The following is a 24,275-nucleotide window of genomic DNA, read 5'->3' on the forward strand; positions in this document are numbered from 1 at the left end:
GAAGTCTTTCCTTCCTGATGGGGGATCTTTGTGCCACACCATAGTGTCCACTACAAGACCAAACTGGTTCAAATGTACCTTTTAGCGAAGAGAGTTAGGCCAATATTTCCTAAGGGAATTTAATGACTATTGCCAACTAAGGTCTTTAGATAATACCCTGATGTGCGACATGAAAGGTCTCCTTTAGAAAACAATTTGAGAGACTGAATTAGGTGGGGGGGGGGGGGGGGCGCCCAGGGGGAAAGAGCAGAGAAAATGAGGTGGGAATGAGAAGGACTGAGTGAGTTCGTTTAAGTGGAACAAAGTGCCAATGAGAAACCCCAAGTGGCATGGGAGCCAAAAGGATTTTAAAGAACATAGTTGTCAACATCTGATTGGAAGTTGTTGCTGTTGCTTCAGTGTCAGCCTCTCTCAGCTCCCTCACTCCCATGAAAGTCTTCAATGAAATTTACTTCATGCACGTGTCCTGCATGAATTATGTAATTTTAGTGGAGGTTAAGGTGTAAGTTTGAGATTCATAAATGGGCTGACAGAGCATATGTGCAAATAGGAGCTCTGTGGATCAGTAGTTTTTAAGGGGTGATAAAATTCCATGGATTTGATACATGTGAAAACATATATAGTAGTTTTAAAATAAATAATGAAATTATAATTCAGAATTTAGCGAAAGAACCGCTTTTTGAACTCATTTCCCTTTGAGATAGTGAAGACACACTAAATATGTTAGTACACACCTGATAGAACCTTACTGCCAGAATGTCTTTTCTTGCATGGATATTTGTGTCAACGATTTATTAAAGGACTAGAGCAACGAAAATTGGATGAGTAAAATCTGTTTGGGGAAGAAAATCATTGCAATTTTAAGATTGAACCTAGAACAATTGGAGGGATAAAAAGCAAACAAAAATCTGCCATTTTCCAAGTACCCATTCTTGGAAGTGGGTACAAGTACAAGTATCCAAGTACTCACCAGGCCTTGAGCAAGGTGTCCTGATCCTAACACAACCTTGGATGGTAGATAGTCTCATTTTGCATGGAGGAGCCCAAGGGTTAGAGAGGTTATGTCACTTGACTGAGGCTATAGAACTAAGATTCAAACCCAGGTTGGTCTGGCTAAAGGCCCATGTTTTCTCAATTGCTGAGAAGTTTTGAAACTTTCTCATTAATTCTGATAAAAAGGAAATGCTCAATCTGACTGACATGTTTCAGCAAAATTCTATGGTACAGATATTATATTATTTCCAAAATCCTATGTAGAATATAAATTATCACAAAATGAGGAAACAGAAGGAGAAAGGACAAAAGGATCCTCATAGAACCATTAGTATGTTGGGCTAAGGTGTTTTCAATGACTAAGTAAGAAGGTATTGGTGATTAGCAAGAATGTCATGGTAATTATATCTGCATATTATTTGAATTTGTTATACAACATCTGCTCTGGTTAGTAAATTATAACCTGTTCATTCCATTATCCAATTCCAAACCCATAATATTTCATCAATGATTATCGACATGATTGTGTTGACCTTGAGAGAGATATCTGAACTCACGTGCCAAACTCATAGTTGTAACCACAGAAACAGCCCCCATATTTGTACATGTGGGCTGACCAGGCAAGCAGCATCATTTACCTAAAGATTTCTGAATCAGATCTGTCTATGCTTATTTCTGTTATTACCTTAAACTTATAGATGTCAGAAATACCTTATTTTTAACGTATCTGTTAATGGCTATAATGGAAAAAAATTTATTCAGTGTGAAGAGCTAATCACACTGTGTCTCTGTATTTGTTAGATAAATTTGTTGTGAATCATCTTGGGTAGGTTTTATGTAAACTGGCTGTTAAAGAATGAATCCATGTGGTATGTAAATACAAGATTATATTTAAATTCTAAATAATTAAAGGTGGAATTTCTAGCATTAGAGGATATAGTCTTTTAAATTGTTATAATAGTCTCTTCTCCAAAGAGGTATTTTTAATAGTTCCTTGGCGCTTCTTACTCAAACTTCTTTTGATTCTTATGTGTTCACCACCACCTCCACTTTAGTACAACTACCCAATATTTTTCCATCCACTCTTCAGAGAACTATTTGGTCATTTTCTTCTAGGTCCATGGACTTTTGGGCTTTGTGACTTTATCTTTTTCTGTTCTGCAACTCATAAAAATTAGTTAGCAAGTGTAACACTAAAATCATTTTGTACCACAAAGCCAACTTCGGTGTCTTCACCAAAAGAAAATGTCACTGCTCAGTTTAGAGAGAGCAGACATGTACAAATCAAATCAGGGCTGTCCCCTGTAGGTTCCAGCATCACACAAAAGCTTGACTCTCCAGTTACCCAGAGTCTGGTCTCAAATATGCTTTCCTTCTAGGCAGGTTTTCAGTAACAGATCCTGTGCCCACAAGACTCTCCCTTGGGCAGAAGCAAGCACAAAGGCGCTTTGTCTTCCTCTTGAACAGGATTCAAGGCGACAGCCCTGGTTTCTTTGCTTGTAGGTTCTCCAAGCTGTTCAGCGTGACAGGAGGAAGCAGAATGTGTCTGTGGTCCTCCCACCTGCCACATTACTCTGAGTCACTTGGGAGCAAACTGTTGGGGACCCTCATCCCACTTCTGAAGTCCAGCTTACAACTCTTAACAGGAGTCTTGAAAGAAGCAAGCTTTCCTTTGGTTATATTTATGTGGTTTACTTGGTGTTATTTCCTGATAAGTACATCATACAGTAAAGGCACATTATTCTGTCTCAGAGGAAGGACACCTTTAGGAAATATCAACACACACAAATTAATATGTTTCCACAGGTTAGAAGAAGAAAAAAACGTTTTTTCTTTATGTTTTACATATGTAAAACGTATGTAAAACGTGTCTTTGTTTCTTACAGAACCAATAAATATTGATTGAGCTCCTGTAAGTGCACATGAGCAGGTGCTGATGAGACTGAAACCCTATGCTTCATACAGGGAAAGTGTGTTCTATCAGTGGACTACAGCCTCTAGGAATTATTCCTTTACTTGTGTTTCCTTGCTTATTTCTGCTATGTTAGGCTTTATATCCTCTATCCTTCCAACTTGTTTGGCAAAAATTGCCAAATGCTGTGTTTTCCCCCTTGTCATTTTCTGAATTTCTGTTTGCCATATTTGATTTTCATTGTTCATAATGTGGTACAGTATTTTTAACATCTCTTTTTAATTCTGAGGGCATACTCTTTATAATGTTTCTCTCCTGTGCTCATGGTTTTAAAATCTTTCAACACTTCTAACTTTTAAAGGTTTTATTCTGTGCTTAGCCACTTTCATGCTTTATTTCTCTCTTTTTTCATCCTTGCTTTTGGGTTTACATTCCTAGACTGTGATCCTGCTGGGCAACCGCCTGTTACAAACTGCAACGCAGGAATCTCCTGGGAACAGCCTGTCAAAATCGTCTACTTGGCGATCGGTTACAATGCTTGGCAGGTGGTGTGTGACTGATCACTGCTTGAGCAGAAATGTATTAAACTGATATGTGGCCACATTACTGTCACCTAAACAGCTGATTATAGATGATAAAGTAGCCGTGGAGCAGAAAAATAAAATTATATGAACAAAAAGCAAAATTACCAGTGAAATCACATAAAATAATGGTAAAGTGTCAAAAGATGGACCAAAACATTCATGTTTCATTGTTCTGAGACTACATTTTCTTGTGCTATGAAATAATTTGGTGTACATATGTGAAACAGCATATAGTGTGGATATACCTGTTCAAACTGTGATTTTTAAAAAATATTTTCTAATTCTCATCTTTGTGTTTCTGTTCCCTAGTCTCTCCCCATGTTCACTGGAACGGACCTAGATACTCTACAGCAAAGCCATTGAGTAGAGGATGAGAATGGAGTGGGAAGTGATAAAAACGACGAGGAATGTTGCCTAGGTCCCTACAGTATAACGGTATGGTATTCTACCTCTGGGCCTTAATAAAGTCAGAAACTATTCTTTTATATATGTTGAATAAAGAGGAGCAAGAAATTCAATTTTGGAAAAATAGCAAAGGAATTATATGAAAAAGAAAATCCTTTTTTGAATAATTTATTCTATTAAATCAATAATATTTAATCACAAAAATGTTTGATTATCCTGGCGAGGATATGGAGAAATTGGAACACTCATATTTTGCTGGGGGAATGTAAAATGGTACAACCACTGTGATAAACAGTTTGGCAGATCCCCCCAAAATTAAAAATAAAATTACCACATGACCCAGCAACATTCCTAGGTATATGCTCTGGAAAACTGAAAACAGGTACCCAAGGAAACACTTGTAAATGAATGTGCATAGCAGCACTATTTACAATAGCTAAAGGTGGAGACGGTCCAAATGTCATCAACAGATGAATGGATATATGCGATGTGGTGTATACAAACAATGGAATATTTTTAGTAATAAAAAGGAATAAAGTACTGAATATGCTACAACAGGGATGAACCTTGAAAATATTATGTTAAGAGAAATACATCAAATGGAAAAAGTCACATTTTTGCATGATTCCATTTATATGAAATATTCAAAATAGATAAATCCATGCAGTCAGAAAGCAAAGTGCTGGTTGCCAGGGACTGAGGAGAGCAGGAAATGGGGAGCGATTTCTTAATGGGCATGATGAAAATGCCCATTTTCTTTGAGGTGATGAAAATGTTTTGAGGTGATGAAAATGTTTTGAAATGGGGTACAGATTGGAGTCACACAACATTGTAAATGTACTACATGCTACTGAATCGATCACTTTAAACTGGTTAAGTTTATGTTTTGTGAATTTCACCTTAATTTAAAAAACAGAGAGAGAGAATCAAGTCTTTTTGGAGATCCAAAGAAAGATAAAATTTTTCCTGACAATGTGAGGAAATGTATATTTCCACAAAAGTTTAATAATCACCTTGCATTTGAATGAATAGATGAAATCGTAGTTTTACATCTTCTCCTGAAGGTTTATTCATCATTTATTTATTTAACAAATATTCATAGAGTGCCTAGTATATTCTAGTTATATTTTAGTATCACTTGGTTCATCCTTCTGGGGAAATTTTCTTTTTTTTAAGCAATGTTTTATTAGGTTTGTGTATAAAAACAAATAATTACATGTCTATTTAAAATCTATTTTCATGTAGTCTTAGACTTTAAGGGGAATTGTCAAAGAACGTTTGCTTAAAAGATGAATAAGTTGGAATTGGAATCCAGCCCAACATTTGTTTTCCTCGCTCCCTCCCTCTCTTTTTCTCTTTCTTACTTCCTTTTTATTTCAAAATTACTAAGTCAAATATATGAGAATTTTTTTTTGTTTTGTTTTGTTTTCTTTTTTTTTTTTTTGCGGTACGCGGGCCTCTCACTGTTGTGGCCTCTCCCGCTACGGAGCACAGGCTCCGGACGCGCAGGCCAAGCAGCCATGGCTCACGGGCCCAGCCGCTCCGCGGCACGTGGGATCCTCCCGGACCGGGGCACGAACCCGTGTCCCCTGCATCGGCAGGCGGACTCTCAACCACTGCGCCACCAGGGAAGCCCGAGAATGTTTTTAAATGATAGCTACAGATGTTTAAAATATTATGTTTTTGATATATATATAGTATATTTGAAAATAGTTGTGTGTGTATTTTTAAAATGTTCCTTTTTTCTATCCTTAGAAGACCAATGATTTTCTAATTCATTTTAGAGCAGAATCCTGTTTTTAAATTTAATCTCATGCAGGAGCTCAATATAGAAAACAGATAAACATGGAGCTGAGCAACTTGAAGCTGCCCCTGCTTTACCCTTCATCAAGTGGCCTCTGACCTTGGAACACAGTTTGAAAACTGCTACTTCAACCAATTCAATATATTTAATGACATTTCTTGTTCCCCTATTTCTATATAATTTGTTGAGCCTGTTACTACAAGAAAGGAACAAATTGCTCATTTTCAGTGATACATGGATTCAGGGATTCCTCCAGAATATTAGTAAATTACTTCTAGTGAAGTAAATTGTACTTTAGTAGCCTGAAAGAGATCATGAAGTTCAGAAGAGAAAACAACCTATGTCTCATTCCATTCTTTCTGTTAGGTTCTGGACATTCTGTACAGTTTGGGTTTTTAAAGGTTTTTGTTGTTGTTTGTTTGTTCATTTTGGTTTTTTGCTTATTCCCATCGGACTAGGTCACGGGTCACATGTTATTGGTCCCTCTTTCTAATTTTTTATTATTAACCTTGAAAATCATCTGCCAGCCATATCTTCATCTAAGCACAGATGATTTTAAAACTTATTCTTGGGGAATGACCAAACAACACATAGTTAATTATAGCAGGAAAAGGCAGGGACCGCATTCATTGATCTAATGACAGCCACCAGGAGAATTCATTCTAGCGAGATGCATCTCCGTAGGGGCTGGAGGAAGACAAAAATTGAGTTTATCGTAGCTGCTTGCATGATAATGCCTTAGGTGTCCTATCAAGACAACTATGTACTAATTAGGAATTCAAAAGCTGACCAATGTTTATTCCTATGGAGTCCCAAGACATCTATCTTCTGCAAGCATCAGAGACTGCTACTCTTTCCAAAACTTGGTAGAGGCCAGGAAATTACAAATGACATTATTTGCTGCCCAATAAAATTATTCAATACAGAATATGTAATTTTGGATAGGTCTAAGTCCTTTCGCCTCCTCGCTCTTTTCCCTCTCACCACCACCAGCAGCATATACTACTTTGACTAATAATTCTGGAAAGTTCATACCCATACCATCCTCCACGCTATGCACCCTCCTCTCCTGCTACCCAACTACTTTCTTGCCAATGTTCAAGAACAGCCTTATCCTATTATCTTTTTGTTGTGTCCGTTTGGCAAAATGACAACCCTAGATCAGTGTAGGTCCACCTTTCTTTTCCCATACAGGAGATACTGAATGGTCATAATTGCATAAATTGATACTGTAGCAGACTCATTGGGTCCAATCCTGATAGAACAAACTCCCATTGCTGACTGTCAGTCATTCTATGAGCAGTTCTCTAAATATTTATTAAATCTCTATCACGTGCCAGGAGCTATTCTATGCTCTGGTGAGGTAGCTGTCAGGAAAACAGGAATGGGTCCCTTCTGTCACAACACATTCCAGTTGAGAAGAGAGAATATAAACGAGTGAACCAGAATAAGAGAAAGTTTCAGTTACTGTTGAGTGCGGTAAAAAGGGTCACCAGGATGATATGATAGAGGTATATATATGGAGAGTGCCACTGTTGGTCATGGTCAGGGAAGGTCTCCTTCTTAGAGGAGGTGACTTGAGTTGAGCCAGCAAGACAAAAAACACAGGAAGGGCATCTCTAGAGCAAATAACTAGATTCATAATAGAACAGGGGCTTTCAAATCAAGGAAATGAGGCCAATGAGCTCACAATCGAATATATAACAGTAAGTAGAGTGAGCAGGACTGATCATACAGGGCTGTAATCCATGCAAATAATGTTCTGAGTACTAGGGGAAAGCCCTTTGAAGGGTCTAAATACTTTTTTTTTTACTGTCTGAGAAAGAGGTTAAGCAAAAGGGGAATGCTAGAATGCACCCTGTGGTACTGCATTAGATAGGAATCAGCGGAACTAATTACAAATAGTTATTTACAAATAGATAGATAGATAAAAAACATAAGTGTATGTATGTGAGTAAAGTTTCAGGGTACATGCATATATTTCCTAGCTCAAACACTGAGAGGGTCTGGAAGCAGTGAGTAGCTCTTTGTCAAAGAGCACACCCAGCATCTAGATCTTGGTTTTGAACACATTCTCCAATAAAAGAACCCAGAATTCCTTGGAGAAGCTGATTCCAGGGCTGTGCTGAGAAAAATGCAAGAGAAGCCTAGAGCATCTCATGGTGCCAGAATGTACAAACCCACGCACAAAAAAGAAAAAACGCTGGGGTCAGATTGAAAGGACATAAGAGCCAACCTGAAGGAGCTCCTAATGGTCATATCTGGACCTATTTAAGCAGCAATATACACAACTACGGTACTGGATTATAATCCGTACGGATCGGGAATCTGTTGATATTTACCAGTACTGATACAATCTGGTTTTGAAGCTTTTTATGGTTGGCCTTTGTTCGAAGCTGATTTTCACTCTTGGTTATTTCTGTGAGGACTTGCACAATGTACTCTTTTTTTTTACACGAGTGATATATACCTGGCTGAGTGCTTGTTGCATCCCCTCCCCACATCTATCCTTTTACTCCTACGGTCCCTTCAAGGTGACTCTGGCTCAGGGAAAGCATTAATCCTGAGCCCCCCTACAGACCTGCAGATATAGTTTTTCTTTCCAATAGCCGCCTCTATCTACTTTAAGATCAGAAAAGCTAGTCATCTCTAATATCTCATTTTAAAACTTTTCCAGATGTGAATGACACTGACGTAGTACCTCCCCAAAACTCTAGGCAGTACAAGTCAAACTCTGAGTAGTCCTCCTGACTACCCACTCGATTTGCTCATGTTAAAAGGCCAATAACCTGACCCTTGCTTCTGCTGGGAGAAAAGGGAAAGGGAGGAGAAAGTGCTGCAGTAGTTCACTAGCTTTCCTCCAAGAAACTCTTTCTCTCCTGTTCATTCAACTTCAGACTTCTAGAATTCAAAGAGGGAATGGCATAGGAAGAAGTATTGGCTAAGTGCACAAAGTTGATTTTTGATCACCTGCTTTACAAGTCCTGCACAGAGGTCTAGCACATGACTATGAAATGTGGAAATACTTGCAAGCTGTGTGTTAATTCTCAAACTGGCAACAAGTTCTCAAACTTTTGGGCCTTCAGCTATCCTCAAGGTCCAAAGAGGCCCATTTTCTTATTTTGAGATAAGAATAAACTTGCCTAATAAGAACTCATTGCCATTTTCCACAAGAGACTTGAATAATTTTCCAAACAATTCTTGTGGGCCTTGGTAGGAGACCTTACCTTATCTGAAAAATGAACTCCAAGAGAAATTACCTCAGTTTTGTCATTTCAGCTACTTTTATCCTTCCCTTCTTTTTCATGGAGTGCCCGAATTAATGGATACAAATAAATCCATACCTAGACACATAGTGAATATTCAGAACACTCTGGACAAAGAGAAACTTCTATAAGCTTTCAGAGAGGAAAAAAAAAAAAAATGGAGGGACACTAATAAAGGGTGAAGGGTCAAAACAACTTTGAATTTCTCCATGACCACATTGAAAGATCACGGACAACATGCTCAGATGGCTGAAGGAAAGTTGTTTTAAATTGAGAATTCGAGATCAAACCACACTCAATCAAGGATGGGGATAGAATAAAGATATTTTAGTCATGTGGGGTAGCAACGAATTATGTCCCTTGTACTCTTTCTGTGAAAGCCAGAGAAGATGATCCATTCACACAAAGGACTGAAACAAGAGAGGAAAACACTGAATAGATTCTGTTTGGAAAGACATGAAAGGAATCCCCACAATGAGAGTACAAAGCGTCTCTGGAAGACAGCTGTGCACCAGGCCAAGAGGGCAATGAGACTAGATTGGAGTCAAAAAATGAAATTGATAGAATGACATAAATCTGATCATTTAGGAGAAGATTTAAACATTTGGCAAAAGGTTTGGGATTGAATTAGTGATGAGCAGAGAGAAAACTAAGCAAACAAAGAAGATAATTAACTCCAGAGAAAACTCGTCTGTTACTAGCATTTGCATAATCATTGTAATGTAAACAAAAATATTAATCTAATCAACCAAATGACATAGCTATATTGGGAGGATTAGTAATGGGATGGTTGTGTATTTGTGGGACTCATCTTCCACAGTAGCAACTGATCAAATGATTCCTAAAACTGAAATATCAAGAAGTAGGAATACCAACATGTTGATGAAAACCATGGAGTTAAATACCACAGTAATCAGTTAAAAGTGATGAACATCATTGCCTATGAAAAGGAGAAATGTGGGGAAAGCGTCCACGGGATTGCTTTGTTACCAGACTTAGGCATTTATTTCTTTTTAAAACTTCTGCATATACCCGGAGAAAACCATAACTCGAAAAGATACATGCACCCCAATGTTCATTGCAGCACTATTACAATAGCCAGGACATGGAAGCAACCTAAATGTCCATCAACAGAGGAATGGATAAAGAAGATGTGGCACATATATACAATGGAATGTTCCTCAGACATAAAAAAAAGAATGAAATAATGCCATTTGCAGCAACATGGATGGACCTAGAGATTGTCATATTGAGTGAAGTAAGTCACACACAGAAAGACGAATATCATATGATATCGCTTATATGTGGAATCTAAGAAAAAGGGTACAAATGAACTTATTTACAAAACAGAGGTAGAGTCACAGATGCAGAAAACAAACTTATGGTTTCGGTGGGGGGATAAAGTGGAGGGGAGGGGTAAATTGGGAGATTGGGATTGACGTATACACTTTACTCTATATAAAATAGATAACTAATAAGAACCTGCTGTATAGCACAGCATAGGTCAATACCCTGTAATGACCTATATGGGAAAAGAATCTAAAAAAAAAAAAGAGTGGATATATGTATAGGTATAACTGATTCATTTTGTTGTACAGATGAAACTAACACAACATTGTAAATCAACTATAATCCAATAAAAATTAAAAAAAAACTTCTGTACACATAAAATTTTAATAACAGTGAAAAGAAAACACAGTAAAAACAAAACATTTACAGGGACTAATGAGGTCTCACCCCTGTCAGTCATGGGACTTACAGTCCAGTAAGGGAAACAGGTAAATAATAACTAAATAAATAAAATAATGGAACAATAGCAAACAGGATACCTGATAGAGAATAACTGGGGAGGTTTCTTTCTTTCTTCCTTTCTTCCTTCCTTCCTTCTTTTCCTTCTTTCTTTCCTTCTTTCTTTCTTTTCTTCCATCCATCCTTTCTTTCTTTCTTTCTTTCTTTCTTTCATTCTCTCTTTCTCTCTTTCTTTCTTTCTTTCTCTCTTCCTTTATTTCCTTCTGTATTGAGTGGTCAGGGACAATATCTCTAAAGAGGTAAAATGTAAGCTGAAGTTAGAATAAAAAGTCATACGTGGTGGGAATTCCCTGGCCGTCCAGTGGTTAGGACTCCGCACTTCCACTGCAGGGGGCACAGGTTCAATCTCTGGTCGGAGAATTAAGATCTTACAGTCCACAAAGCCAAAAAAAAAAACCCAAAAACAAAACCCCTGAAAAAAGTCATACATAGGAATAGCTGGAGGTGGGGTTGGAGGAATGTTCTATGTAGAAAGAAATGTCAGTTAGAAAACTTGACATTTACAGAAACTGAAGAAATTCGTAAGTGTTCATTGTGCATGTGATGAAGTGTTTGAGATGAGTTTGGAGAAACAGGAAGGGGCTAGATTAGGCATGGATTTCACTTATAAAATTATATCTAGAGGAAATTAGGATGCTTAAGCAAGCAAGTAAACTTGTCTAAAGATCAACCTGGCTGCCTAATGGAGAATGGGTTGGACACAGGCAAGATTGGAAGGAGGTAGTCCAGACAAGAAACAATGCTAGCCATGGAAATGGAGAGGCATGACTTAATAGAAAACATATTTGTCATAATGTACAAAATTAGGTGATAGATGTAACATGGTGTTTAAAGGAAAGGGAAGTATTAATGATAACAGGTTTCTGGTTGGAGCAAGCTGGGAGAGGACGGCAGCATTTACTAAGGCAGTGAATGCCAGAGAAAGAACAGATGGGAAGGGGAGCGTGCAAGTAGAAAAGTAGAGTCTTTTCTGCACAATTTAAATTTCAGATGCCTTTAGGTACTGAAGAGGAGCCGTGAATCTCGCAGATGGATTTGTGAATCTGGAGTTCAGACATACGTCAGGGTGCCGTCAGAGATGGGCAGGAGAGCACGGTGATGTAGAAGTCAAAGAGGAAATTGTTTCATGATTGAGAAAAGAAATCAACTATGTTCAATACTGCTGGGGGGAAGGTAAGAAGAGAACAGGTATGTGTCTCTTGTATTTGGCAATATGGAGGATATTAGTGACCTTGAAAAAAAATAGCTTTACCAGAATGGTGGAGGCAGCAATCAGAGCTGTTGAAGAGTGAGAGCTGAGTGAGGAATTAAAAACAGTAGAAAACAGAAAGGGTTATTTCCTAAGAAATATTTGTTGAATGAATTGGATATCCAAACAACTGACTGGTCCCTCAGTAAATGGGAAATGTTGAGTAGGCCACAGGATGAGTTGCAGGATAGGCAATAACAAAGGTCAGGAAAATCCTATATCATAGGAGATTGTAGTGTAAGCCTCATAAGTTAGACATTGGATCAGCTCCAGACTAGTAACAAATGGCTAGTTTTATTTTTCAAGTAAAAAGCATTCAAATAAGTGAAAAAAAAAACAAAATAAAATCAGAGCCAGTCTCTCCACCAGATTCATAGACATCAAGAAACCCAGAGCTCTTAACACCCAAGTAGTACTTTAGAATTTTAGTTCGTAAAAGCAAGCTATTTTGAATGCCTATTGACTCTCACATCTTCGATATGTTTTTGTTAATCATACGATTTTAAAACTGGAAAGATCCTGTGTTAGTTTCATAGGGCTGCTGTAACAAATTATCAAAACCATGGTTGCGGGGCTTCCCTGGTGGCGCAGTGGTTGAGAGTCCGCCTGCCGATGCAGGGGACACGGGTTCGTGCCCCAGTCTGGGAAGATCCCACATGCCGCAGAGCGGCTGGGCTCGTGAGCCATGGCCGCTGAGCCTGCGCGTCCGGAGCCTGTGCTCCGCAACGGGAGAGGCCACAACAGTGAGAGGCCCGCGTACCGCAACAAAACAAAACAAAACAAAACAAACAAACAAAAAACCATGGTTGCTTTAAACAACAGAAATTTATTGTCACAGTTCTGGAGATCAGGACTCTAAAATCAGTTTCTTGGGCCAAAATAAGGTGTCAGCAGACACCTGCTGACACGTGCTCCCTCCGGAGGCTTTAGGGAAGGATCTGTTCCTCCCTTCTTCCAGCTTTTTATGACCCGGGCATTCCTTAGCTTGTGGCTGTATCGATCCATGATCACATTGCCTCGTCCTCTTCTGTACCAACTATCCCTCTGCCTCCTTCTTATAAAGATGCTGTGATTACATTTGGGGCTCACCAGATAATCTGAGATAATCTCCCAATCTCAGGATCATTACCTTAAGCACATCTGTCATACATATTAGCTAACTTTTACACATTCCAGGGTTTATGTTCAGGGGAGAGGGGCATCACTTGGCCGACAACAAGTCCTCAGAGAACATTGAGTGTAACTCTCCTTGTTCATGAGGGAAAAGATGCAGAGTTGAAGGAACCTACACAGACTTACCTAATAACAGGACTGAAGCCAGATGCCAGCCCCTTGCTGCGGAAACCTCACATTGAATTAGAAGCAGAAGGACACTTTTTTTCTGGTGTTGTATAGGCAAACTAGAGAGTCATGAATTACAGAGACTGGAGATCAAAGATTCGAAAAGAAATCATGAGTTTGTGGTTTTATTTGGATGATAAACCGAAAAATTATTTTCAACAGTTGTACAGATGAAGCTTCTCATTTGTGGTGCTAATTCATACTTTAAAATGTTTTGTTAGATTAAGGATGTAGTGACTCCAATTAGTGTTTCTTAACTGGGATGTGTGGGCAATTTTCCTGAGGGTTCTGGAAAATTTTATTCTCTCTCTTTTTTTTTTTTTTGGTTAGACTTGTTCCAACTTTTTTTTTTTGAATGAAATTTTTTTTTCTTCTTTTGAAGAAACAGTGTTTGAAAACAGTGGTGTTGATCAGTGTGTCAATATATTAATCATTCAGATAATGAAACATCATTTCCCCTCACACCAGGAGAGATAGAAATAAGCCTTGTGTGGCCAAGATCCCTCCTGTTGAAGGAGCAGGGAACGTTAGCAGGGTTTTCATGCTTCCGAACCATTTTTTTTTTACAATCACTGCAGTACACTCTTTTCCATTTTATTTGTAGATTTGTTCCACACATAAGGTTTCCTAGCCAAAGGGAGAAAAAAAAGTTAAAAACAATGTCTTGGATGAATAAATCATACCACAGACGGTGCTGAAATGGTAAAACTGCTCTTGTCAGTTATCACTGCAGACTTTTCCAAGTGTCACATCATTCCTATTAGGTGAAAAAACCATATAGTACAAGAGGAAAATATTCAATTCAAATTGCTTATTTGACAGTTACTCAAAATTGCCACAGGGAGGGATGAAGAGATAATATCAGCATATCTTCAAAATAATTGGGTCAGTTCTAATGCTATTTGGAAACCTCATTTGTAAATATCTGTTGAAGAAACTTGTCCATTTCTTAACGTGTTCAGCCCCACCATACCTTGTCTGAAAGCTGAGCCTAACAAACGCCATGTTCTGATTCTCGTTTTATGGTTTTGTTTGCAAGAATGTGGGCTGCCTGGGTCCTTCTGTTCTGGTGGGCTGACTACTGTGGGTGGTCTAGCAGGTGTGGCTGGCCGCCGTCCCAGACCGTGCCTGGTTGTAGGGTCCGGGTCACCAGGTGGCGGGCTGTAAAGCCCAGGGGGCCCGGAGCTAATGCTGCTCACTGGCGGGCAGAGCTGCATCCTGGGGTCTGGTTGCAGGATCCAGGGCTCCCAAACCTGGTGTCGGACCACTGGTTGGTACGGCCAGTTCCTGCCACAGCTTGCTGCCAGATCTGGGGTGTCCTGAAGCTTGTGTGGACCTTTGGTGGGTGGGACCGGGGCTCATCCGGTCCAAAGGCTGGTGCTGGCCTGCTGGTGGGTAGGCGGGGTCCTGCCACCACAGGCTGTGGAGCTGTGGTTGTCCTGGGGCTGGCATGTGCCCTCTGGTTGGTGTGTCTGGTCCCAGAGTCTAGAGAAGGCTTGCTAGTGGCATCAGGCCCCAGGGGATTCTGGAGCTGGTGCCTGCCCGCTGGCGGGCAGAGCTGGGTCCCAGGCTGCACCCTCTGGTAGGCAGCATGGCGTCCTGGGCAGGCTGTGGGCTCAGGGGTTTTCTGAGAAGCCTGTGTGCTGTTGCGTGGGGCTGCGGCCCTGCTCAGTTAGTTGCTTGGCCTGAGGCTAATAGGCTGGAGGGAGGATTCCAAACCATCGCTTGCCAACACCAGTACTGTGGTAGAAGGAGCTCCCCAAGTGGCTGCCGCCAGGGTCTACGTCCCAAGGGTGAGCTCCACTCGCTTCCTGCCTCCCTGGGAGACTCTCCAAGATCAGCAGGTGGGCCTGACCCAGGCTCCTATCAAATGACCTCTGCTAGGGCTTCCCTGGTGGCGCAGTGGTTGAGAGTCCGCCTGCCGATGCAGGGGACACGGGTTCGTGCCCCGGTCCGGGAAGATCCCTTGTGCCGCAGAGCGGCTGGGCCCGTGATCCATGGCAGCTGAGCCAGCGCGTCCGGAGCCTGTGCTCCACAACAGGAGAGGCCACAACAGTGAGAGGCCCGCGTACAGCCAAAAAAAAAAAAAAAAAAAAAAGACCTCTGCTGCCCAGGGTCCTGGAGCACGTGAGATTTTGTGATGCTCTTTAAGAGTGGAGTCTCTGTTTCCCACAGCCCTCTACGTCTCTCGCAAGTAAGCCAGGTGGCCTTCAAAGCCGAACACTGGGCGGGGCCTATCTTCCTGGGGCAGAACTCCCTCACTGGGGAGCCTGATACGGGGCTCAAACACCTTGCTGCTTGAGGAGAACCTCTGCAACTGTAATCATTCTCCCATTCGTAGGTCACCCACCCAGGGGTGTGGGTCCTGACGATACCGTGACTCAGCCTCTCCTCGTCATCTCCTTGTGGTCCCCTCTTTATACCCTTACTGGAGAAGATCTTTTCTGGTATGTTCTTGTCTTTTTCGCTGATAGTTTTTCTGTAAATAGTCATCATTTTGGTGTGCTTGTGAGAGGAGGTGAACTCGGGATCTTTCTGCTGTGCTGTCTTGGGAACGCCCTCCAATCATTAATTTTAATAACAAAATATCAGATTTTTTCTATTGTGATCAGGCTTATCCAACCATTTTTCATGCTTGATTTTAATCACCTGATCAGCCAGTTGTATAATTTTAAATAAGGGTTTTCAACACCCTGGTTAATTAAATAACATCAACCTGAAAATAAAAATCTTACAATGCAGAACCCAAATAGAACTGATTCACAATTATTTTAGTGAGAGTTATGTATTCGTGTAGCATAGTAGGCAAGAGAGTGGATTTTGGAGTCAGACATGGTTCATATCTTTCCTCTGACATCTGGTTCAGATTAGTGAATAGTCTAACATTTCTGAGTCTCTCAGTAACTGCTTATGTAAAATCGGGATAATAATATCTTACTGGTAGGCTAATTTTGAGTTTTAAATGGTTATTGTATATAAGATGCCTTATAATGTCATTTTAAGATACCACGTATGTAAGATTTTAGAGAAGTAGAGTACCAAAATATTTGAAACCTGCAGTGTAGTAGAATCCAGTGAAGTTTCCTGCTGTCACTAAAATATATGAATCAAAATATCCCTATAACTATGGAGTAAATACAATTCCTATGAAAGTGAGAATTATAAAGCACCTTTCAGGTGATGGAATGATTCTCACAATTTTACTTTACAAATGACACTCAGGTACTTAATCAATTTTTCAATTGCTCTTTGAGAGATGAAAAATAAACTCACATATTATCAACGTAATAATGTCAGCTGAAACTGTACTTCAGATGATAGTCTTGGAAGGAAAATATAAATTAGATTCAACAATTCCGGAGCCACTTTTTCTCAAGAATTAAATCCCATGGGTCTTAACGATATCTTTAAAACGAATGGGAAAATGCTTGGCAATATTAACAATAAGGTACCGTATGTACTGCATGAGCAAAGAATAAGCTTTATTTAAGGAAAAACGTATGCTCTATGAGAATGTGAGGACCCATGATTAAGGATTCAAACACAATAGACCTGTCCAACAATGTGGAGGTTGACAGCATGCTGTTATCAGCATACGTGAGCGAATGATTGGTACATTCTTCTGAGAGAGGCAGCCACCATGCTGTGGGAAGATCAAAACACAGATAGAAATTTCTCATTAAGTTTGTTAGGTTGGAGGCAATTGTGTAAGTGTGTTGTCAGCACTCTTGAAAATGCTCTTGTCTAGAAAAGGCAAATTCCTTGGTAGCAAAGTAAATTATATGTCCCCTACAAGCTGTCTATAAGGAATGATCTCTGCATTCTGTTGTTTTTTCAATTCACAGTTAGTGTTTTCCAGGATAGATGAAAACTAATAAAAATTTATTACTGACATAAATAAGTTATACTGACCTTAATATTGTTTCTTCTAAGGGAATTCACCCCACTGGAACATTTATAGATAAGATATAGATGATATAGACATAGATTTAATGTTATCAAACTCTTTTAATTATCTATAACTAAATATATAAATATTAACGCTATATGTCAATTTATGTTAATTGTTATATATTGATGTATTTATTTATGTATATAATCAAAAATACATGTATATGATTGTATAATAATTATATAAATAATTATATATAACATACACGTATAGTTTCCTAGGGCTGCCATCACAAAATTCCACAGACTAAGTGGCTTAAGTAATGGAAATTTATTTCATCAGGAGGCATGAAGTCTAAGATCAAGATGTTCACAGGTTTGGTTCCTTCTGAGGCCTCTCCCATAGGTTTGCACATGGCCTCTTCTTGCTGTGTCCTCACATGGTCTTTCCTCAGTACAGGTGCTTCTCTTATTATGAGGACACCCGTCCGTGGATTAAGACCCACCCTCAAGACCTCATTTTAACTTAATCACTTCTTAAAGACCTTATCTCCAAACACAATTACATTCTGACGTGCTGAGGATTATGATTTCAACCTATGAATTTTGAGGGCGACTTGATTCAGCCCATAACAATACATTTTATATTAATTATGTGTATGACTACATATTAATTATGTTTATAACCACATAATTAATAGACTTTGATTATAGTTGCTAAAAGTTTTACATGAGTAAGTTTAGTGTTCCATTTTCTTTTGTAGAATATCTTAATGTGAAATGGCTCTAGACTCCTTTTAGGTCTCAGCTGCTACAATAGTGGAACAAGATGCCTACCGTCCTGTCAAATGATCCTTGAGTGACACTCCCAGGGAAACTGGAAGTGCTAAGGGGTGGACATTAGCAATCTCAGTGTCAAAAACCTGCCACACCCCTGACGATTCCTGTTAGGCATAGCTTCTGAGCATCCTACCACATGGTGTTTGAACTGGTCCTTGAAGCAAAGCATTCCCTTCTGGGTATGACATTCTACAAGAGATACTAACAAGCCACAGCAAGAATGTAGAGATTATTTTCTATATGACTGTGCATGGCAGAACTAAACTAACTTGTGAAAATGACAGGGAAATGTATTTTACCTCAATATTGGGAACAATCTATGTGGCTTAAAATAGAATGGGCTTCTTATTATGTGGTTAACCCCTTGTCCAATAAGTATCTAGAGGGAGGATAATCCCCAGGCCACCCTCCACGAAATACTCTACTCTTTCAATTTCTACTGTTATTGTAACTGGATCTAACTTGTGCACGTAATTACTGATTTGTTTCCTCCCAGAGAAAAGAAATCTGCAGATAAGTGGAAAGCTTACATCTGATAGCATCAGGGTTTCTGGAAGGTCAAAGACTATGAAATATAATGGGACAGTTATCATCTTATTCTCCTTCAGTTTTTCAATATTTTGAGGATTTTTAACTGTAAAACTAATTTAATAAATTTTAAAAATCAACAAGAGAACTCCTTCTTTTTAGTGATTTTTTTCTATATGAAGCAGTTATGTTATCCTCAATGGAAAAGCAAATATATGCTGGTGCATTATTTTTCTTTTTTTCCAAAGAATTAACTGTGCAGTCCATTGTATGGCTTAAGAGCTATGGTAGCTTAGTATAATATATAAATGGATTTTTTTGGAATAATTTCAAAAAGCTTGACACCCTCTGACTGTGCATCTTCTCTTTGTATTGTCTCTTAATTCATGACAAATCAAATAATGAGACCAAATTAACTGAAGAAATTTTTATTCCCAGTGATTTAGAAAGGACCCTGCTTGGGCAACTGCTCTCCAAAAGAGAAACAGGCATAATAGGGCAGAAGATGGGGGCATGGGGATTGAGAAGAGGGACTGAATTACATTTCCCAGAGTGTTGTGTACCTTGTATAGGATCATGAGTTCAGAAGTTAGGTTTAGCTTGGGCAGAACCAGTTCTAGGAGAAAGGGAAATGGATTTGACCCTGCATTCCTGGCATGAGAGTCATATTGCTACACCTAGCAAGTTATTTGATCCTTCTCTCCCGTATTTGATGTTGAGTTGAATTTTTCCCCAACATTTTGATATAGTAAAGGGAACAAATACCATATAATGAAACAAAAAATTGTGATTTTTCTCCAAATCTGAGATATATAACAAAGATAGTTTATTATTTTTTTTCCTGTGTTTATAATCTTTTTTTTTAACATCTTTATTGGAGTATAATTGGCAGGATGAGAATAAAAATGCAGACCTACTAGAGAATGGACTCGAGGACACGAGGAGTGGGGAGGGTAAGCTGGGACAAAGTGAGAGAGTGGCATGTACATATCTACACTACCAAATGTAAAACCGATAGCTAATGGGAAGCAGCCGCATAGCACAGGGAGATCAGCTCGGTGCTTTGTGAATAAAGATATTTTAAATCTATAAACACATGTTATAGTTCATGTTGATGTTATTACTTTAAATGGAACAAGGTATTTACTTGCTTTATACAACAGCATAAAGATAAGAAAATTCTGAATTTCAGAAAGTAATCTATTACATCTTCTTCTGTCTATGCTCTCATTTTAAGTACCCAACTTTTCCCCCAAACACAGAATGACTGATTTCCTAGGGGTTAATGATACATGTGCATTTCAAAAATAGATGGGAAATCTAGAGTGCAAAATTATTTTCTCCCAGTATTTTTTTTTCAATATTTCAACTTTTCAGATGTATATGTATATGACAAAAGAAACCGTATCTTCTGTGAATGTGTGTCCATTCTCACCTCGTTGCTCTTTTCTCTCTTTGCCAAATCACTAATCTGAATCAGTCACTAGACAACAGAGTCAGTCTCAACCTAGTTCTATTCCCATTTTACTCTATCTAACTGCATTCATTGTCAAGGTGTGTTTGACTGTTTTAATATGCTTATTCTTTCATCAATATTCCTTTGTTCTTTTTTTTCTAAATTTATTTATTTGTTTATTTATTTATTTTTGGCTGCATTGGGTCTTCATTGCTGCACGCGGGCTTTCTCCAGTTTTGGTGAGCAGGGGCTGCTCTTTGTTGCGGTGCCCACGGGCTTCTCATTGCAGTGGCTTCTCCTGTTGCAGAGCACAGGCTCTAGGCTCGCGGGGCTTCAGTAGTTGTGGCACACAGACTTAGTTGTTCCGCGGCATGTGGCATCTTCCCGGACCAGGGATTGAGCCTGTGCTCCCTGCATTGGCAGGTGGATTCTTAACCACTGCACCACCAGGGAAGCCCTCCTTTGTTCTTTATAGGGGTCTACTACTATGATCTGTTTTTACCTCCATGGAACACTTCTGGCATCAAATGTGTGGATTTTCCACACCAAGCAATTCTCCAGTTCTCTGTGGACACCAGCTCAGTTCCTACACCAATTCTGCCACTATCTACCCAGACCCACAGCTTAAGGGATCAGTCCCACATGACTGCCCTCCACCTTTAGATGCCAATCACACGTAGTAGGTCCCCAGGTCACCCACACTCTTGTCTGACTTGGCTACAAACTGGGGGTTTCCACAACCGCCTCCTCAGTTTTAATAATTTACTATAATGGCTCACAGAATTCAGGAAAAAACTCTACTTATTATTACCAGTTTATTGTAAAGGATACTCTAAAGGACGCAAATGAGGAGCCAGATGGAGGCACTGGAAGGGTCCCAAGTGCAGGAGCTTCTGTTTCCATGAAGTTTGGGGTACACCATCCTCCTGGCACTCAAGGATGCATTGACCAACCCAGAAGCTGTCCGAATCCCCTTGTTCAAGGTTTTTCCGGAGGTTCTGTTATCTAGGCATGATCGATTAAATCACTGGCTTATGGTGATTAGATCAGTCCCCAGCCCCTCTCCCATCCCTGGAGGTCCAGCGAATGGGACTGAAAGGTTCAGGTCTCTAATCATATGGTTGGTCCCTCTGGTAACCAGAACCTTATCTGAAAGCTATCTAGGGGTTCCAGCCACCAGTCATGTCATTAACATATACTCAGGTGTACTTGAAAGGGACTTATTATGAATTACAAAAGACAATCTACTCAGCCTTATCATTCAAGAAATTATGAGGGTTTAAGAAGCTCTATGCCAGGAACTGTGGGTAAAAACCAAATATCTATTTCTATTACATCACAACATCACAGTGGATTTAACCACTTTGTAAAATAGCTAATTAGATATTTTCTGACCTTCTGTTTGAGTGAAACATAATTAAATCAAGCATACAGGAATCCAAGTGGATTAAGTTTGAAATCTGTGACTTACCTGTACCATAGACTAAATACTGGAAAAGCTTCAGGTGGGCAACAGAGATAAGTGGAAATCATTTTAGTACTATCTGAATGTTTCTGTTCTACATTAGCTTACTCAAGATATTCTTAATAAAATATTTCCTGTAGTTTTTTCCTTGTATTTGTTTCAAGTGAGATTTTCTGGGAATCTCAAAATCTTTGTTTAAAGTGATATCTCTGAGATTAGAAACAAATATTTTGTTAGATAATAAATTGGAGTGTACAACTCTGAGCAACACTGTACTGATGTCCAAAAAGTTTTTATCATTTTTTTAACTTTAAGATTATTTCATTTATTTTTTGCCATCACCTTTAAGTGAAACTCCAGAAATGCTAATAGTGGATATTTCAAGAGTACTGATTATATGCCAGCTAATATTCTAAATGCTGTATGTCTATTAATTTAATCCCTGCACCAACCCTATGAGGTAAATATTATTACCACTCATTTTACAGAAGATGAAACTGAGGCTCAGAGAGATTAAGTAACTAACCTAAGGGCACACAGCCAGTAAGTGGCAGAGTCAGGTTTTGAGCTAAGCAATCTTACTTGTGAATATTATGCATTCTACCTCCTTAAAAATCTTTTATTTAATTGCTCCTGCTCTGCTTTTTCTTTCGGGTCTTTTCTAGTGTGCTAGAGCGGGGGAAAATATTTTTAATCCAACTTTTAAAACTTCTTACTTTAGATAAATCAAGAAATTTTAGGGAAGCATTTTACCACTACTGAACCAAACAATTCTTAGCAATATAAAATGATTTTCTTAACTTTCATGCAATTTTGATATATTAGAACAGTTTGTGAAGTTCAATAGTTTTAACTTCTATACGTTCTATGTAATCTGTTATCTTGACACTATGGTTAATATAATACCTAAAGAAGATATAAATACTATGGTAAAACTGATATTAAAAAGCCAAATAGGGCTTCCCTGGTGGCGCAGTGGTTAAGAATCCGCCTGCCAATGCAGGGAGCATGGGTTCAAGCCCTGGTCCGAGAAGATCCCACATGCCGCGGAGCAACTAAGCCCGTGCGCCACAACTACTGAGCTTGTGCTCTAGAGCCCGCGAGCCACAACTACTGAGCCCGCACGCACCACAACTACTGAAGCCCGTGCGCCTAAAGCCCGTGCTCCACAACAAGAGAAGCCACCACAATGAGAAGCCCGTGCACCACAACGAAGAGTAGCCCCGCTCACCACCAACTAGAGAAAGCCCGCGCGCAGCAACGAAGACCCAACACAGCCACACACACAAAAAAGAAAAAGCCAAATAATCAGGCTAAAACTTTATTTAGCAGCTTATTTCTACTTCTGAAACTAATATAATGTTATACGTCAATTATATCTCAATTTTAAAAAATTTACCTATATGAGAAATCCTTTTTCATTTCGGCAAGGTTTCTCTTCATATCCTTTTGTAGATAAAACTTTTTTACTTCCCTGCGAGGTTTGTGTCACTATGACCTAAAGAAACGTGAAGAATTAATATAGCGTTTGAAGTTGAACAAATAATTTCCTGTTGCATTTTCTTCTTCATATGCCCTCATTTTCTATGTTTCCCCCAAACACTGATGTATCACCACAGGCTAAGGATACATTTCAATTCAGAAGTATGCTATCCAGTGTGCAAGGGTTTCTTTGTACTTATTTTTCTTTCAGTTTTCAGTCTGTTACATGATGACTATGCAAGTTTCTTCTGGTAACAGGGTATATTTTGTCTTATCCGTTTTCATAAGCTTTCTTACTGTACTAATAATTGCTTTTTATTTCTTTGTTAAAAGTTGAATCCAACAGTAGTTGCGAGCTTGCTATTTGTCTCCTCCCCTTTTCTGTGCCTTCCCCTTTACCCTTCACAATCTTCTTTCCAGCATCACAGTGCTAAGCTCATCATTTATTGAGTACTTACTAGGTGTTAATCATTGCATTTAACGTTTTACATGAATCATCATATTTAATCTGTATACAAATCTTAATAATAAGTAGGAACTATTTTTATGTCTATTTACAGATAAAGAAAATGAGGCACAAAAGAGTCCAGTGCTCATAACTGGAGTTTGAACTCAGTAATCCATGCCCATAAGATCGGCCCCCCAATAAACTGTCTCTCCCATAAAATAGGTGTGACCTCTGGGTTTGACCAACTGACAACTGATTTCAAGCCTTGTTAAAGAAACTCCTGACCATCTTGGCTCCTAAATATATCATTAATTCTAGTCAGAAAATTTGATTTAAGGTAAATAAATAATGAAATTGGAACTTTTAGTTAGCAATATGCAAATAGTCAAGCTGTGGTTTACAAATGGTTTTTATAGCCTTTTATTGGGAGTAGACCCAGTTCCATAGGTTTAATTGTTACACAGAACAGACAGGTTACAGGGAACTCCAATTATATAAGGGAGATTGTTTTTATAAACGTTAAATATTACACTTACTATTTCACACACCTGCATGTATAAATTATGCAAATCTTTATGCATCTTTCTGTTTGAAGTCATTTTAGTTACTTTCTTAGACAACATGAAACATTTGTACTTACCTAAAACATGACCTTATGAACACTTTACTCAGACATTTTTATTCAAGTCAAGTGTTCAGTAAACAAATACTAAATAAATGTCTACTGTATGTTGACCATCGGGTTAGTCCTGTGGGTATTGCAAACAGGAAAAACCAAGATTAACTGTCTGTGAAATAACTT

Source organism: Tursiops truncatus, chromosome 5, assembly GCF_011762595.2.
Source record: "Tursiops truncatus isolate mTurTru1 chromosome 5, mTurTru1.mat.Y, whole genome shotgun sequence".
Lineage (NCBI taxonomy): Eukaryota > Metazoa > Chordata > Mammalia > Artiodactyla > Delphinidae > Tursiops > Tursiops truncatus.